Raw genomic sequence first — 16,992 nt, forward strand, 5'->3', positions numbered from 1 at the left:
GGCTAGGCAAGGAGCTGCTGCCTGTAGATACAAGGTGGTAGCCAGTTACAGAGCTTCCCACACCTGACGCCACCAGGCATTCTGAATGTCCCTCCTCAGTTGCACGAGGCTCCTCCTCAGCAAAGCCACTCTTGCCCTGCATCTTTGGTCTTCAAGACCCAGACAGACAGATCCCTAAATAGCTGAAAAGGGAAACTGTCTGATGATCACATCCACTTTCAAAGCACACCAGGTACTGATGTCAGAGGGGCTTCAGAAGTCCTCTAACAATGATTTTAATAGATTCTAGTTTTTAGAGAAACTTTAAATTTCACAGAAATTTGAGGAGGCAGATGCCGAGATTTCAATATATTCCGGTCTCCAAGCATGTATTGGCTCCCCATAACACATTCCCCACCAGAATGGTACCTTTGGATCACACTGTCAAAACATTACCCTCACAAAGATAGCATTTGCATTCTTCCTGGAATGGTTCTGAGATAACAAAACCAGTGTTGATATTAAGGACTGCCTGGGGTGGGGTGTTGAACTTTCAGGAGGATGGGCATCTCTAAATGTCAGAGCAATGCATGGACGCTCTTCCCCAAAGCCCCATCCAGACACACATGAAGCCTTGCATATCCATGTCTCACCTGCAGGTGTCTGATAGAAGCTTGGCTGTCTCCTCCATGATTATCCCTCAGTATTATGCAGAGGACCTGGTGCACACCACCATCCACTACTCAGACAGGAGATAGAGCGAGGATAGAGAGGAAAGAGGAAGAGGTTGATCCCACGGGGACCACGCCTGGTGGTTTGGGAAACCATCTTCAGTGCTCACCTGGGAGAGAGGTCTCGTGTCACCTCCCAAGTCCAGTAAAAGTGGACGACCTGTAATGGAAAAGCAGTTCTCAGTCTCTTCTGACCACCCACACAGCATGGTCCTGAAGCTGGGGTGGACCAAGCCCTGACCCAGAACTGATCGTTGGCACCGGTGCTCCCTGATTCCCCCTGGAGGCTGATCTGCCCTGAATGTCACGCATAGGTTAATACTGTTTGGTTGTCGTCAGGAACCAGACAATGCCAACATTACATGGGTTTTCACCACCGTGTGAAGAAAAATGACTAAAAACATTACTTCAGGAAGAAAATGAAATAAGTATTGATGACATTTAAATTAAATTCAGGGAGAGGTAGAAATGCCGATATATAAAAAATAAAAAATAAAAACAGCTGTAGAGGGAAGGACGGGGGAGCGGCACCCAGGATGGGGTCCTGCCATGCTCCTTTGTCCACCGCTCACAGAGCACTGGGCTTCCACGCAGCCGCAGAGCAGCCGCTCCTGACAGCCGTGATCCTGCCGATGCCAAGGACAGGCCGGTTTGGGCCTGTGCGAATGCTTCCCCATCTCTTCCCCGAGGATGGTCACTACAGCCTCCCTGTGGCCTCCTAATGCCCCCCAAGCAGGATTCCTCTGGCCTGGACACCAGCCCATCAACCCCTGTCCTCTCCCCGGGGCCACCCCCTCGGTCACCCCTTCCTCCAATCCTGTTCTTATCCCTGCCTTGAGGGCGAACCAAGTCAGGGATGAGAACCCACTTGGAAATGAGCTTTACCTCAGGCAAACACCAAGTTATTGTCACCAAAGAAATGCTATTAAGGTGCTCAGACCTCATCAGCAAGGCCCTAATAAACACTCGCTTCCCTGTCCTCATGGAAAACCCATCCACTGGCTGATGTACCCACAGAGTGGAACACAGCCTGGCTGCACAGCAGGGGGCTGTCACCTTCCAAGCGATGAGGGACAGGTATTTAGTGGTGCAGTCAGGTGCGGAGCTAACCTCCTGAGAAGCCAAAGCCTGCCATTCCAGAACCACTTCTGCAGGCAGCTGACACCTTGGTCTGCTGGAAATTCTGCCCCCAGGCACTAATTAGCCATGTTCTCTCATAGCAGCTGGATTTCCTCCCAGGTTCCAGACTGCTCACCTGGGAGGGACTTCGGGGAACAGCACTCAGGAGCCTGGGTGCTTCCAGGAAACAGAGCGGGGTATTCTGTGGCGATGCCAGCAGGGCACCCAATGCTGATGAGAGCTGAGAGAGAAAGAGGAAGAAAACAGAGGTTTCGGTGACACCGTTTTCATATCTGGAACCAAGGAAGGAGGAGAGGAGGCGTGTGAGGTTATGTGTAGGGGAAGAAAATCAGAAAAAGGAAAAGAAATATAAGCATGAAGTGGAGAATGTTTTCAATAGTTTGTATTTAGTTCACAAACTGGTAAAAATGTTAGAGGAACGCAGAGACAACCTTGATGAGGGAGAACCTGGCAGGTTCATGTAAGACACTCTGTAACCACACACTTGTGTGTTCACACTTACACAGCTGCAGACACACAGCCCACAGATACACTCTACAAGAGAAAGAAAGGAAAAACTAAAATGATAGAAAAATAAAAAATGATAACATTAGTGTTTGTATACCAGAAAAAGAGGGTGGAGGAAGCGATATATGAGGAGGTGTGAGGGGGTAAAAGGTGGGAGGGAGGGAATTTCTCTGGAAAGTGGGAGTCTAGGTGAGTTAGAGACCCAGCAGAGGAGCCACTGGGCAAACCCTGTGCATAGCCCTTGGTGTGGAAGAGCTCGTGTGCTGTGTCCAAGTGTCACAGGAGTGAAAGCATCACACACACATGTACATTCCTACATGTGAGCGTGCACTCCTTAGCACTCTCAAAAGGAAGTGTGTGCATGTGTGTGTGTGTGTGTGTGTGTGAGAGAGAGAGAGAGAGAGAGAGAGAGAGAGAGACAGAGACAGAGACAGACAGGCAGAGGCAGAGGCAGAGGCAGAGGGAATAAAACCCCAGCCTGATAGTCCTCCCTGCCAGGGTGTTTGTGCTGGAGTTGGAATTACTGCAGGCTGCCCTCTCACCTCCACTCAGACTGGGGTGGCCTTGTAGAGCTCAGCTTGGAGTGACTGAGCTCCTCTGTTCTGCGCCGTGTCTGGGAACCTGGGAAGTTCCTCAGGGCTTCATTTAGTTCCCTGTGATCAGATGTACAGGTCCCCTGGTTCCTCCCACACCCTAGAGCCAGAGTGAACTGCAGCCCCATCATACCACAGTGATATGTGTGCACCCCTGTTCACAGCAGCACAGTTTGCGGGAGCTGAGTCTTGGAAACGGCCCAAGTGCCCATCAACCAAAGAATGGATAAAGAAGATGTGATTTTTTTTCTGTACAACAGAGTACTACTCCGACATAAAGAAGGAGGAATTGAGGCATTTTGAGGTAAATGTGTACACCTGGGGCCATACCTTGAGGTGAAATATATTGGATACACGGATGTAAATATCACATCCTCATCCTCTGGTATGAGGAACCAAATGTGTAAATGAGGACAAAAATGTCTAAAGGATATTGGGAAATGGGAAGAAAATGTTCAAATAAGAAAGGGAACCAGGGAGGGTGAAGGGGGGAAGGAAAGAAAACCAAAAAAGTGGGGAAAAGAAGGATAAAATGGAAACAAAGCTTTTGTACATAAAGAGGGGAAGAAGGGTGCAAATGGAAAGTAAGGAAAAGGAGCAAAAATAAGAGTTAAGATAAATCACATACAGGTACAAATTCCCTATGAGAATGTGACCATTATGCATACCTCAAAAGCACCAATAAACAATGAATTTTTAAAAATCTTTCTTGAGAAAGGATTTCACTATGTAGTTCACACTGTACTCAAACTCACAGAGATCCTTGTGCCTCGGTCTCATGAGTGCTGGAATCACAGCCATCTGCCGCCACACCTGGATAATTATTTTTTTTTTATTTTAAAGGGATTAAGACAAAAGAGGACAGAACAAAGCAGATCAGAACAGAAAAATGTAAGCAACACAGTGCTTCACCACAAGACAACCCAATATTAACATAGCTACCTAATGTCTCTTTCTTTGAAATAGTTGAGCATACCTTCACACACAATAGTATCAAACATATCAATAGTACAAAACCATTCAAGAGAATGAAAGATTACAGGGCATTCAGAATCAAATAACAGAAAATGAACAATGGCTACTATATTATCTCCTTTTCCATAAAAATTTTGTTTATACTATCACACATATTAAAATCCAATAAGATACAACATGATAGAAACAATGGGAACAGAAGAACAAAAGCATGGTAAGACTTCAAAGCAAGATGATATTAAATCAGCAATGGCTACCATAATGTCTTATTTTCTTCAAAGTAGCTGTTCATATCACCACACATAATAAAATGAAACAAAACAGAATAAAACCATTCCAACTAATGAATGAAAACATTACAAGGCTTCAAAACAATATAATGGGGAATCATGATTACCATAAAATCTTATGTACTCTTACCATTTCTTACATTAGGGAGACTATACGGTATTTATACATGTGAGTTTTACTTACTTAGCTTATGAGTATGGTCTCAAGATGCGCCCATTGATTTATAAATATCTCAATGTGATCATTCTTTATAGATGAGTAGTACTCCATAGTATAAAAACACAACTCTTTTATCCATTCCTCAGCTGATGGACACTTAGGTTGTTTCAAAGATCTGGCTATTACAAATTGTGCTACTATAAACATGGGTGAGTACTATGGTATGATGTTTTCATTTCTTCTGGAAATATGCCTAGAAGTAGAATAGCTGGAACAAATGGGACTTGCACTCCAAGATTTTTGAGAAATCTATAGACTGACCTCCACAGTGGTTGCACCAGTCTACACCTGCACCAGTAGTGCAGGAGAGTTACTTTTTTCCCCACAGCCTCTCCAGCATTCGTTGTTAGTAGCTTTCTTGATCCTGGCCATTCTTTCAGGAGTGAGATGGAATCTCAGCGTGATTTTAATTTGCATTTCTCTAATGAGTAATGGTGAGGAACATTTTTTCATGTATTTATTTGCCATTTGTATTTCTTCATCTGAGAATTGTGTGTTCATTTCAGATGCCGATTTTTGGACTGGGTCTTTGAATTTCAAGAGTCTGATTTTTTTTTAATTCTTTACATGTTCTAGACAGGAGTCCTTTGTCTGAGGGACAGTTCACTAAGATTTTTTCGCAGTTTGTGGGATTTCTTTTCACTATAGTGGAGATTTCTTTCGACATACAGAAACTCTTTTAATAATATGTGATCCCAGTTATTGATTCTGAGAAGTATTTACTGTGAAGTTTGATTCCTGTTCATGACTTCTCTACCTGCCCCTATGTCTTCAAGATTTTTACCCAATTTGTCTTCCAACAGATTTAGCGTTTCTGTTTTAATATTTAGATCTTTGATGCACTTAGATTTTAGTTTAGTACATGGTGATAGACATGGGTCTAGTTTTAGTTTTCGGCATATGTGACCTTTTTTTTCCAGCACCATTTATTAAAGAGACTTACTATTCTTCCAGTGAACATGTTTGGCCCCTTTATCAAAGATAAGATATTTGAGTGTGTTTGTAGTTGTGGTTGTATCTTCTAATCTACTCCATTGATCTTCAGATCTGTTTTTATTCCAGTAACATGTTGATTTTATGAAAGTAACTTTGTAGTATAACTTCAAGTCAGGATTGTGATACTTCCTGCCTTGCCTTTGCTGCTTAGAATTGCCTTTGCTACTCTAGGTATCTTCCAGTTCCAGATGAATTTTCGAAGTGCTTTCTCTACATCTATGAGGTATGTTGATGGTATTTTCATTGGGATTGCATTGAATCTGTATAACATTTTTGGGAGAGTGACCATTTTCACAATATTTATACTTCCTATCCATGAACAAAGGATGTCTTTTCATTTTCTGAGATCCTCTTTAATTAATTTTTCAGTGTATTACAATTTTCCCTGCATAGATCTTTTATTTCTTTCATGAGACTAATTTCTTTTTTTAATTTTATTTAAAAGGAAAAAGAAAAAGCAGAACAAAACAAAGCAGTGTAAGGGTACAAGTAATACAGAACTACAAAAAAAAAACAGTAAGAAATCACCAGTTAATAGATTACATATTATCATCTTAGAGATAGTTGCTAAAAATCACAGTATCAAAGCATACAAAGTGGACATTCAAACAGTGAGACTGCAAACAGTTGTGTTCAATGATCCAACCAAAAACATTAATATGGTCAGCTATTTAACACCCCTAAACACACTTGCTGTTGTTTCCTTTAGAGCACTTTTTTTCCCTCTCTTTTTTACAACAAAATCTACACATTTTGGGTTTTATTACTCCTTAGTTCTTATTACTTTTTTGGGGGGGGAGAATAAAGTCAAATATGGCAAAATAAAGCTGTCAGGCAAAACCAAGGAAAGACATAGCACACGATGTAAAACAGAGTACAACATTATCAACAATGGTTATCAACAATGTCTATTGTTTCCTTAAAAAGAATTGTCTATCTCATTAGATATTATAAAGTTGAACAAAACAGTAGAGAACAAGACCAATAAAACTTAAGCATTGTAAACATTACAGGACTTCCAAAGGACACAATAGTCAAACCAGAATGGGCATCTTAGTGAATCTTATTGCCTTCAGAGTAGTTGCCTATACACTCAAACTTGATACTATCATACAGAATGGAACAGAGTCTAATCAGTCAAAACAAGATAGTGAGAGTATTACAGGATTTCAAAACAAGTTAATAGGAAATCAGAAAAAGTTACTATTATATATCCTGCTAGTTTTTTAAATTTTTCCCCTTAATTAAAAAAAAATGATAAAAATAACTAAATATTTTTTTTAAAGAATAAGGGAGAGATTGAGATAAAACAGGGCATAACAATATAACAATGCAGGTCAAAGCATGACTGTTTCAGCAACCTAGTGCTTCACCACCAAATAACCTGACTTATTAGTAGTTACCGTAGTGTCTGTCTTTTTCCTTGAAATATGTGAATAAAACTTCATATACTATAGCTTCAAATATTTCCATATCAAGAAACCCAGAATAAAGCCTTTCCAATTAATAAGTGAAAACTTTATGAGGCTTCAAGGCCACATAATGGGGAATCAGGATTACCACATATTTTTATATATTTGAATCATTACTTACATTAGGGAAACTATTCGGTATTCACACATGCGAGATTGATTTATTTCACTTATGAGTATGGTCTCAAGCTGCGCCCATTTATTGATAAATATCTCAATGTGATCCTTCTTTATAGCTGAATAATACTCCATTGTATAGAAATACCACAACTTTTTTATCCATTCCTCAGTTGATGGACACTTGGGTTGTTCCAAGATCTGGCAATTACAAATTGTACTGCTATAAACATAGGTGAACATATATCACTGTGGTATGATGCTTTCAGTTCTTCTGGGAATATGCCTAGAAGTGGAATAGCTGGAATAAATGGGACTTCCAATCCCAGCTTTTTGAGAAATCTCCAGACTGACCTCCACAAAGGCTGCACCAGTCCACAATCCCACCAACAGTGTAGGAGAGTTCCTTTTTCCCCACAGCCTGTCCAGCATTTGTTGTTGTTGGTTTTCTTGATCCTGGCCATTCTTTCAGGAGTGAGATGTTATCACAGTGTGGTTTTAATTTGCATTTCTCTAATGACCAATGATGATGAACATTTTTTCATGTATTTATTTGCCATTTGTATTTCTTCATCTGAGAAGTGCATATTCATCTCAGATGCCAATTTTTGGATTGGATCTTTGAATTTTGGGGGTCTGAGTTTTTTTAATTCTTTATATGTTTTAGACAAGAGTCCCTTGTCTGAGAGAGTTCACTAAACTCTTTTCCCAGTTTGTGGGTTTTCTTTTCACTATGCTGGTGATTTCTTTTGACATGCAGAAACTTTTAAATAAGAAGTGGTCCCAGTTATTGATGCTGGGAAGTATTTCCTGTGCGGTTTGAGTCCTGTTCATGAATTCTCTACCTACTCCTATGTCTTCAAGGTTTCTACCCAATTTGCCTTCCAATAGTTTTAGTGTTTCTGTTTTAATATTTAATATTTAATAATCCCATTTAGATTTTAATTTAGTACATGGTGATAGACATGGGTCTAGTTTTAGTTTTCGACAAATGGGGAGGAGTTTTTCCAGCACCATTTATTAAAGAGACTGTCGTTCTTCCAGTGAACTGCTCATTTATCAAAGATAAAGTGGTTGAGTGTGTTTGTAGTTGTGGTTGTATCTTCTAATCTATTCCATTCATCTTCAGCTCTGTTTTGATTCCAATACCATGTTGATTTTACTACTGTTGCTTTGCAGTATAACTTCAAGTCAGGGATTGTGATGCCTCCTGCTTTGTCTTTGCTGCTTGGAATTGCCTTTGCTATTCTAGGTCTCTTCTGGTTCCAGATGAATTTTAGGAGTGATTTCTCTAGATTTATAAGGTATGTTGATGGTATTTTTACTAGGATTGCATTGAATCTGTATAACAGTTTTGGGAGAATGGCCATTTTCACAATGTTTGTTCTTCCTATCCATGAGCAAGGGATGTCTTTCCATTTTCTGAGATCATCTTCAATTTCTTTTTTCAGTGTATTATAATTTTCACTGTATAGGTCTTTCACTTCTTTCGTAAGAGTAATTCCTAAATATTTCATTTTTTTGCTTGCTAATGTGAATAGTACAGTTTCTCTTATTTCCCTCTCTGTGATTTTGTTGTTCGTGTATAGGAATGCTATTGATTTCTGAGTATTGATTTTCTTTCCAGCCACACTACTGAATTTATTTATTGTATCTAAGAGTCTTTCAATGGAGTTTAGGGGGTCTTCTATGTAGAGTATCATGTCATCTGCAAACAATGCTAATTTAACTTCTTCTTTTCCTATCTTTACCCCTTTTATTTCTCTCTCTTGCCTAATTGCTCTGGCTAGTACTTCCAGTACTATATTAAATAGGAGTGGTGATAAAGGACATCCTTGTCTTGTGCCCGATTTTAAAGTAAAGGCTTTCAATTTTTGGCCATTTAGTATGATGCTGGCTGTTGGTTTGTCATAAATGGCCTTTATTATATTGAGGTAAAGACCATCTATTCCAATTTTCTGTAAAGTTCTTATCATGAATAAATGTTGGACCTTATCGAAGGCTTTTTCTACATCTATAGAAATGATCATGTGATTCTTACTTTTGGCTCTATTGATATGGTGGATTACATTTATTGATTTATGTATGTTGAACCATCCTTGCATTCCGGGAATGAATCCCACTTGGTCATGGTGTATAATCTTCTTGATGACTTGCTGCATCCTATTTGCCAATAGTTTATTGAGGATTTTTGCATCTGTGTTCATTAGGGAGATCGGTCTATAGTTCTCTTTTTTAGTTGGGTCTTTCTCAGGTTTTGGTACTAGAGTAATATTTGCTTCCAGGAATGTCTTAGGAAGGATTGCTTCCCTTTCAATTTCACTGAATAGTATGAGGAGTGTCAGCATTATGTCTTCTTTGTATTTCTTGTAGAATTCCGCAGTGAATCCATCTGGGCCTGGGCTCTTCTTTGTAGGTAAGGACTTAATTACATTTTCAATTTCATTAACAGAGATTGGGTTATTCAACAGTTTTACCTCCTCTTGATCTAGCTATGGTACTTCATATGCTTCTAAGAATCTGTCTATTTCTTCTGTGTTATCAAACTTTTGAGAGTAGAGGTTTTCGAAATAGGTGTTGATGATCTTCTGTATTTCTATTGGGTCTGTAGTGATTTCACCTTTTTCATTTCTTATTGCATGAACTTGAGCTTTTTCTTCCCTTTTTAAAAAAAAGTTGGCTAGGGGCTTAGCGATTTTATTTATTCTTTCAAAGAACCAACTCTTTGATTTGTTGATTCTTTGGATTGTTTTCTTAGTCTCTATTGCATTGATTTCTGCTCTGATTTTTATAATTTCCTCTCTTCTTTTGGCTTTGGGCTTGCCTTGCTCTTCTTTTTCTAGCTGTTTGAGGTGTAGCATCAAGTTATTTATTTGTATTCATTCTGTTTTCCTGATGTGGGAACTCAGTGCAATAAATTTCCCTCTGAGGACGGCTTTCATTGCATCCCACAAATTCCCGTAAGTTGTATCTGCATTTTCATTTTCTTTTAGGTATAGTTCAATTTTTTCTTTAATTTCTTCTGTGACCCACTGATTACTCAAGAGTGTGTTATTCAGTTTCCATGTTTTTGCGGGATTTTTGCAGTATCTTTTATCATTAATTTCTGATTTCAGAGCGCTATGATCTGATAACATGCAAGGGATGATTTCAACTTTTTGCATTTGTTTAAATATGTTCTGTGAGCTAATATATGTAGAGAATGATCCATGTACTGCTGAGAAGAATGTGTATTCTGATGTTGTTGGGTGGAACATTCTGTATATGTCTACCAAATGCATTTGTTTGCAGGTGTGATTCAGTTCTGTTATTTCTTTGCTCATTTTCTGTCTTGTTGATATGTCTCTTGGTCTCAATGGCGTTTTAAGGTCTGTTACAGTTGTGTTACTGACAATTTGAGTTTTCATTTCTGTTAATAGTTGTTTTATATAACTGGGTGCTCTGGAGTTTGGTGCATATATATTTAAGATAGTTATCTCTTCCTCTTGGAGTTTTCCCCTTACGAGTATGTAGTGACCTTCTTTGTCCTTTATGATCATTGTTGGTTTAAAGTTCACATTGTCTGCAAACAGAATGGCTACTCCTGCCTTTTTTGTGGTTTCCTGCTGCATGAAGTATTGTTTTCCATCCTTTAGTTTTCAGTCTGTGAGTATCCTTCTGGGTTAGATGGGTTTCCTGTAAACAGCATATGGTTGGATTTTGTTTCTTGATCCATTCTGCTAGTCTGTTTCTTTTGATTGGTGCATTGAGACCATTTACATTAATGGTTATTACTGTGAAATGCTGGTTTATTGTTGACATGTTATCTCTCTGCTGTTGCATCTTTATCTTTCTGTTCTGTTTAATTATCTGCTTTGCTTAGTGGTTTTTTCCTTTGTGTATCTAAACTGTGTTTCAATATTTTTTGCAGGGTTGGCTTGGAGTTTATGAAGTTCTTCAGCTGTTCTTTGTCATGGAAGTAATTTTACCATCAATTTTGAATGATAGTTTTTCAGGATACATCAGTCTAGATTGGAAATCATTTTGCTTTAGGATCTGGAACGCTTCACTCCATGCTCTTCTTGACTTTATTGTTTGTGCTGAGAAGATTGCTGTGATTCTGATAGGTTTTCCTTAATAAGTGATCTGTCTTTTCTCTCTGACAGCTTTTAACAATCTATTCTTGTGTTGGATTTCTGGGATGGTGATTATTATATGTCTGGATGTAGTTTTATTTTGGTTATGACTATTTGGAGTTCTATATGCTTCACTGATCCTGATGTTGGTTTCTGATCTCATGCTTGGGAAATTTTCAGCTATTACTTCTCTAAATATCCTCTTGACATCCTTTATGTTGTCTCCTTCTTTTTCATTAATCTCTATCATTCCTATGTAATTTTTCTTTGCATCGTCTTGCAGTTGTTGAATTGTTGTTTCCTGATTCCTTGTTATTTTTAAAGATCTTTCCTTTTCTGTTCACTAGCTGCAATCCAGTCTCAAGGTCTGAAATTCTATCTTCACTTTCATTGAGGCGGTTTTTACAACTTTCAATGGAGTTTTTTATTTCCTGTACATCTCTGTGCATCTGCATTATGTATTCTCTTTGTTTCTTATATTGCTCGTCTAGGGATTCTATCTTTTTGTTTAGTTCCTCCAATTTTTTAACTGTGTTTTCTTTAGATATATTCAGAATCTCTTTCATTTCTTTTATCATTTCTTCTTTCATCTGGGAGATTATTTAGTGTTTGAATTTCTTTAAAGCTTCCTGGAGTTGCTTGTGAATTTCAGTAGCTATTGTGTCCGATATTTGAGGTGAATGGCATATATTTTCTTCTATATACATTGCTCCTAGGGTTTCTTGAGATGGGCTGGAGGTTTGAGGTTGTAATTTGGTCTTTTGTTTTGTCATTTTCCTATATTTCTGTGTTTCAAGTGTTATTTGAAAGCTTCCTCAGGGTCTGTTGGAAATCCCCTTCTATGTTTGCAGCTCCTGAGACTCTGGCACCCCGTTACCCCAGCCACTGGGCCTGCATAACCAATGGCCCTCTTCTGCCTGTTTAGAACTCCATAGTTCCAGATAAGCTGGGCTTCAGGGACACTGTGCGCCCACCTGCTTGTTGGAAGCTCCACAGCTCTCCAAGCCCAGCTGGGATGGGAAGGGGGATGTAGACGCCTCAAACCCACCTCTCCACTTCATTGCACCCGGAAGCCTGGAGGGACCCGAACAGTCTGGGCTTTGGGCAGAGTGCATTGAGCACTCACCACAGGCTGCGAGGCCTCTGGAACCTGCGATGCTCCCCTGCCCCCTGAGACATCCCCAGTCCTCCAGACACACGAGGAGGTGGATGCAGTCGCCCCAGATTCACCCAGCCCCTCCTCTGCACACCGATGGTGAGGCATGGGGGTCCCAAACAGGCTGGGCTCCGGGGATAGCGTGTGCCCGCCCACCCTTTGGAGGCTCCACAGTTCTCCAAGTGCAGCCGGGATGGGGAGGCCGATGTAGAGGCCTCAAACCCACTTCTCCACTTCACTGCACCTGGAAGCCTGGAGGGTCCCGAGCAGTCTGGGCTTTGGGCAGAGGGTGCTGAACACTCACCACAGGCTGCGGGGCCTCTGGAACCTGCGATCCTCCCCTACTTGCTGAGATACCCACAGTCCTCCAGACACACGGGGAGGTGGATGCAGGCGCCCTCATGAGACTAATTTCTAAGTATTTCATTTTTTTGCATGCTAGTGTGAAGGGTGTGGCTTCTCTTATTTCTCCCTTCGTGATTTTGTTGTTAGTGTACAGACATGCTATTGATCTTTGAGCATTGATTTTGTATCCAGCCACATTGCTGAATTTATTTATTATATCTCAGAGTCTTTCAATGGAATTTTGGGGGTCTTCCATGTAGAGTATCATGTCATCTGCAAATAATGATAATTTACCTTCTTCTTTTCCTATCTTTATTTCTTTTATTTATCTCTCGTCTAATTGCTCTGCCTAGTATTTCCAGTACTATGTTGAATACGAGCAGTGATGAGGGTCATTCTTGTCTTGTGCCTGATTTTAAGGTAAAGACTTTCAGTTTTTTGCTATTTAATGTAATGCCATCTGTTGGTTTGTGGTAGATGACCTTTATCATACTGACATAAGGACCATCTGTTCCAATTTTCTGTAAGGTTCATATCATGAATGAGTGTTGATCCTTACCAAAAGCTTTTTCTGCATGTATAGAAATGATCGTGTGATTCTTACTTTTTACTCTATTGATATGTTGGATTTACATTTATTGATTCACATATGTTGAATCATCCCTACATGCCTGGGATGAATCCCATTTGGTTGTGGTGTATAATCTGTTTGATGATTTGCTGCATCCTGTTTGCCAATATTTTATTGAGGATTTTTGCATGTATGTTCATTAGGGAGATTGGCCTCTTTTTAGTTGAGTCTTTCTCAGGTTTTGGTACTAGAATAATATATGCTTCCAGGAATGACATAGGGAGAATTGCTTCCCTTTTGATTTCATTGAAGAATTTGACCAGTGTTGGCATTAAGTGTTCTTTGTATTTCTTGTAGAATTCCACAATGAATCCATCTGGGGCCGGGCTCTTCTTTGTAGGTAAAGACTTAATTACATTTTCAATGTCATTAATAGAAATTGGTTTATTCAGCACTTTTACATCTTTTTGACCCAGGTTTGGTACTTCAGATGTTTCTAGGAATCTGTCTATTTCTTCTATGTTATCGAACCTATGAGGGTAGAGGTTCTTGAAACACGTTTTGATGATCTTCTGTATTTCCACAGAACCTGTAGTGATTTCAATTCCTTATTGCATGAATTTGATCTTTTTCTTTCCTTTTTAAAATAAGGTTGGCTAAGGGCTTATCAATTATGTTTATTCTTTCAAAGAAACAACTCTTTGATTCATTGATTCTTTGGATTGTTTTCTTAGTCTCTATTGTGTTAATTTCTGCTCTGGTTTTTATAATTTCTACCCTTCTTTTGGCTGTGAGTTTGACTTGATCTTCCTTTTCTAGATGTTTGAGGTGTAGCATCAGGTTGTTTATTTGTATTCGTTCTGTTTTCCTAATGTGGAAACTCAGTGCAATAAATTTTCCTCTGAAGACTGCTTTCCTTGCATCCCACAGATTCTAGTAAGATGTATTTGTATTTTAATTTGCTTGTAGGTATTGTTTAATTACTTCTTTAATTTCTCCTATGACCCACTGATTGCTCAAGAGTGTATTGTTCAATTTCCATGTGTTTGTTAGGTTTCTGCAGTTTCTTTTATCATTTATTTCTAGTTTCGTGGCACTATGATCTGATAACATGCATGGGTAATTTAAATTCTTTTGAATTTATTTAAATGTGTTCTGTGGGCTAGTATATGGTCAATTTTAGAAAATATTCTATGTACTGCTGAGAAGAATGTTTATTCTGATGTTGGTTGGAACATTCTGTATATGTCTATCAAGTCCATTTGTTCACATGTGTGGTTCACTTCTGTTATTTCTTTGATGATTTTCTGTGTGGTTTATCTGTCCCTTGGTGTCAATGGTGTATTAAGGTCTACTGTTATAATTGTGTTATTGATAACTTGATTTTTCATTTCTGTTAAAACTTGAACTTGGTGCATATATATTTAAGATTGTTATCTCTTCCTCTTGAAGTTTTTCCCTAAGCAATGTGTAGTGGCCTTCTTTATCTCTTCTGATCATTCGTGGTTTGAATTTCACATTGTCTGCAAACAGAATAGCTACCCACACTTTTTTTTGGTTCTGGTTGCATGAAGTATTGTTTTCCATCCTTTGACTTTCAGTCTGTGAGTTTCCTTTTGGGTTAGATGGGTTTCTTGTAGACAGCATATGGTTGGATGTTGTTTCTTGATCCATTCTGCCAGTCTGTTTCTTTTAATTGGTGAATTGATACCATTTTCTAATGGTTATAACTGTTATATGTTGGTTTATTGTTGACATGTTATCTTTCTGCTGTTGTGTCTTTATCTTTCTATTCTATTTAATTGTCTGCCTTGCTTAGTGCTTTTTACCTATGTGTATCTAGAATGTCTTTCAATATCTTTGCAGGGTTGATTTGGTGATCGTGAAGTTCTTCAGCTGTTCTTTGTCAGGGAAGTATCTTATTTCTCCATCCATTTTGAAGTAGTTTTTCAGGGTACATCAGTCTGCGTTGGAAGTCATTTTCCTTTAGGATCTGAAATACTTCGCTCCATTCTCTTCTTGACTTCATTGTTTATGTGAGATATCTTCTGTGGTTCTGATAGGTTTTCCTTTATAGGTCATCTGTCTTTTCTCTAACATCTTTTAATAGTCTATTCTTATGCTGAATTTCTGGGATGTTGATTATTATATATCTGGGTGTAGTTTTATTTTGGTTTTGGCTATTTGGTGTTCTATGTGCTTCACTAATCTGAATATCAGATACCATTCTCATGTTTGGGAAATTTTCAGCTATTACATCTGTAAATAGCCTCTTGATATCATTTGTGTTGTCCCCTTCTTTTTCATGTATCCCTCTCAATCTTATGTTGTTTTTCTTTGAATCATCTTACAGCTGTTGAATTGTTATTTCCTGATTTCTTGTTATTTTTAAAAAATCTTTCCTTTCCTGTTCACTAGCTGCAATCTTGTCTTCAAGGTCTGAAATCCTATCTTCACTTTCATTGAGGCAGTTTTGACAACTTTCAATGGAAAATTTTATTTCCTGTATATCTCTTTGAATCTGCTTCATGTATTCTGTTTGTTTCTTAATTGTTCATCCAGGGATTCTATCTTTTTGCATTGTTCCTCTAATTTTTTAACTATGTCTTCTTTAGATGTGTTCAGCATTTCTTTCATTACTTTTATCATTTCATCTTTTACCTGGAAGATTGTTTCTAATTTGAATTCCTTAAAACTTCTTGAATTTGCTTCTTTTTGTTGCTATTATGTCAGGTATTTTAGGTGTATGGCATATATTTTATTCTATGTACATGGCTCCTAGGCTTTCTTGTGATGGACTGGAGGCTTGAGATTGCATTTTTGTCTTTCATCTTGTCATTTTACTATGTTTCCATGTTTCAAGTAATGTTCCAGAGCTTCCCTTGGGCGTGTTAGATATCACCTCCTATGCCTTTGGTTCCTGGGACTGAATGGAGGTTGCTTAGTGTAGTCCAGTCAAGCCCACAGGACCTCCTGTGCCACCTCTAGTGTTCCATGAAGCTGGGTGGGCTCCTGCGAGTGATGGTCCAAAGCTCTGCCTGGGCTAGCACCAAGGTGCTGGAACTCACCTCACATGCCCTCAGCTCCCCTGATTGAAGAAGATTGCTGCGCATGGTCTAGTCCTGCCCTTGAAACCTCCAGTCTAGTGTGGCTGGAAGCTGGGCAGGCATTTAACTGCTGAGAGCAATGATGTTAAACGCTCCCCAGGCCCCAGGTTGGTGTGGTAGAACTCATCTTGTGCAGTCCCAGTTCCCTGGAGTGAAAGGAGGTCACTGGGTGTGGCCCTACAGAGCCCGGTCTAGTGTGGCTGGAGGCTGGGCAGGTCCTTAACCACTGGGAGTGATGATCTTAAACTCTCCCTGGCCAGGTGTGTTGTGCTGGAACTCACCTCGGGCAGTCGCAGTTCCAAAATAAAAATTTTTTAAAAGAATAAAATATACTTTGAAATTTTGCAAGAAAAAAATAAAGCCACATCCAATTCTGAGTAATAATAACAAAGCTTTCTGAACTCTCCCTGCAAACCAGTTCCAAAGGCTTCTGGCTACAGCGTGAGGTACAGTCACAACAACAACCCCCCTTCCCTGGTACCAAAATCTGTCCTAGTCACTTTCTAGTCACCCCCAAATGAAAGAAAGATGGGTTCATTTTGCTCACAGCTACAGTCCCTGTCTACTGGCTCCAAGGCAGGAAGTTACGATGGAAGAACTTGGTGGAGGGGAGCCATTCGAGTCACGGTGCACAGAAAGTGGAGAGACAGGGCAGCTGGGAGGGCAATGAACCCAGCC

The 16,992-nt window shown here is 39.4% G+C and overlaps 1 long non-coding RNA gene across 2 annotated transcripts in view; it reads left to right on the forward strand.

Moving 5' to 3' along the window:
* LOC134475269 (uncharacterized) overlaps positions 1-16,992 on the forward strand; it is a 58,468-nt gene that overhangs the window by 22,606 nt on the left and 18,870 nt on the right. The window contains exons 2-4 of one of the 2 annotated variants that reach the window (XR_010046382.1): positions 3,115-3,254; positions 4,522-4,584; positions 5,603-5,654. This is a non-coding gene — a long non-coding RNA (uncharacterized LOC134475269). The remainder of the gene's footprint in view (positions 1-3,114; positions 3,255-4,521; positions 4,585-5,602; positions 5,655-16,992) is intronic. The other variant, XR_010046383.1, reaches the window with a different exon arrangement.

This window comes from Cavia porcellus, unplaced genomic scaffold, assembly GCF_034190915.1.
Source record: "Cavia porcellus strain 051 isolate PalLab524CR breed Dunkin Hartley unplaced genomic scaffold, mCavPor4.1 scaffold_2, whole genome shotgun sequence".
Taxonomy (NCBI): domain Eukaryota; kingdom Metazoa; phylum Chordata; class Mammalia; order Rodentia; family Caviidae; genus Cavia; species Cavia porcellus.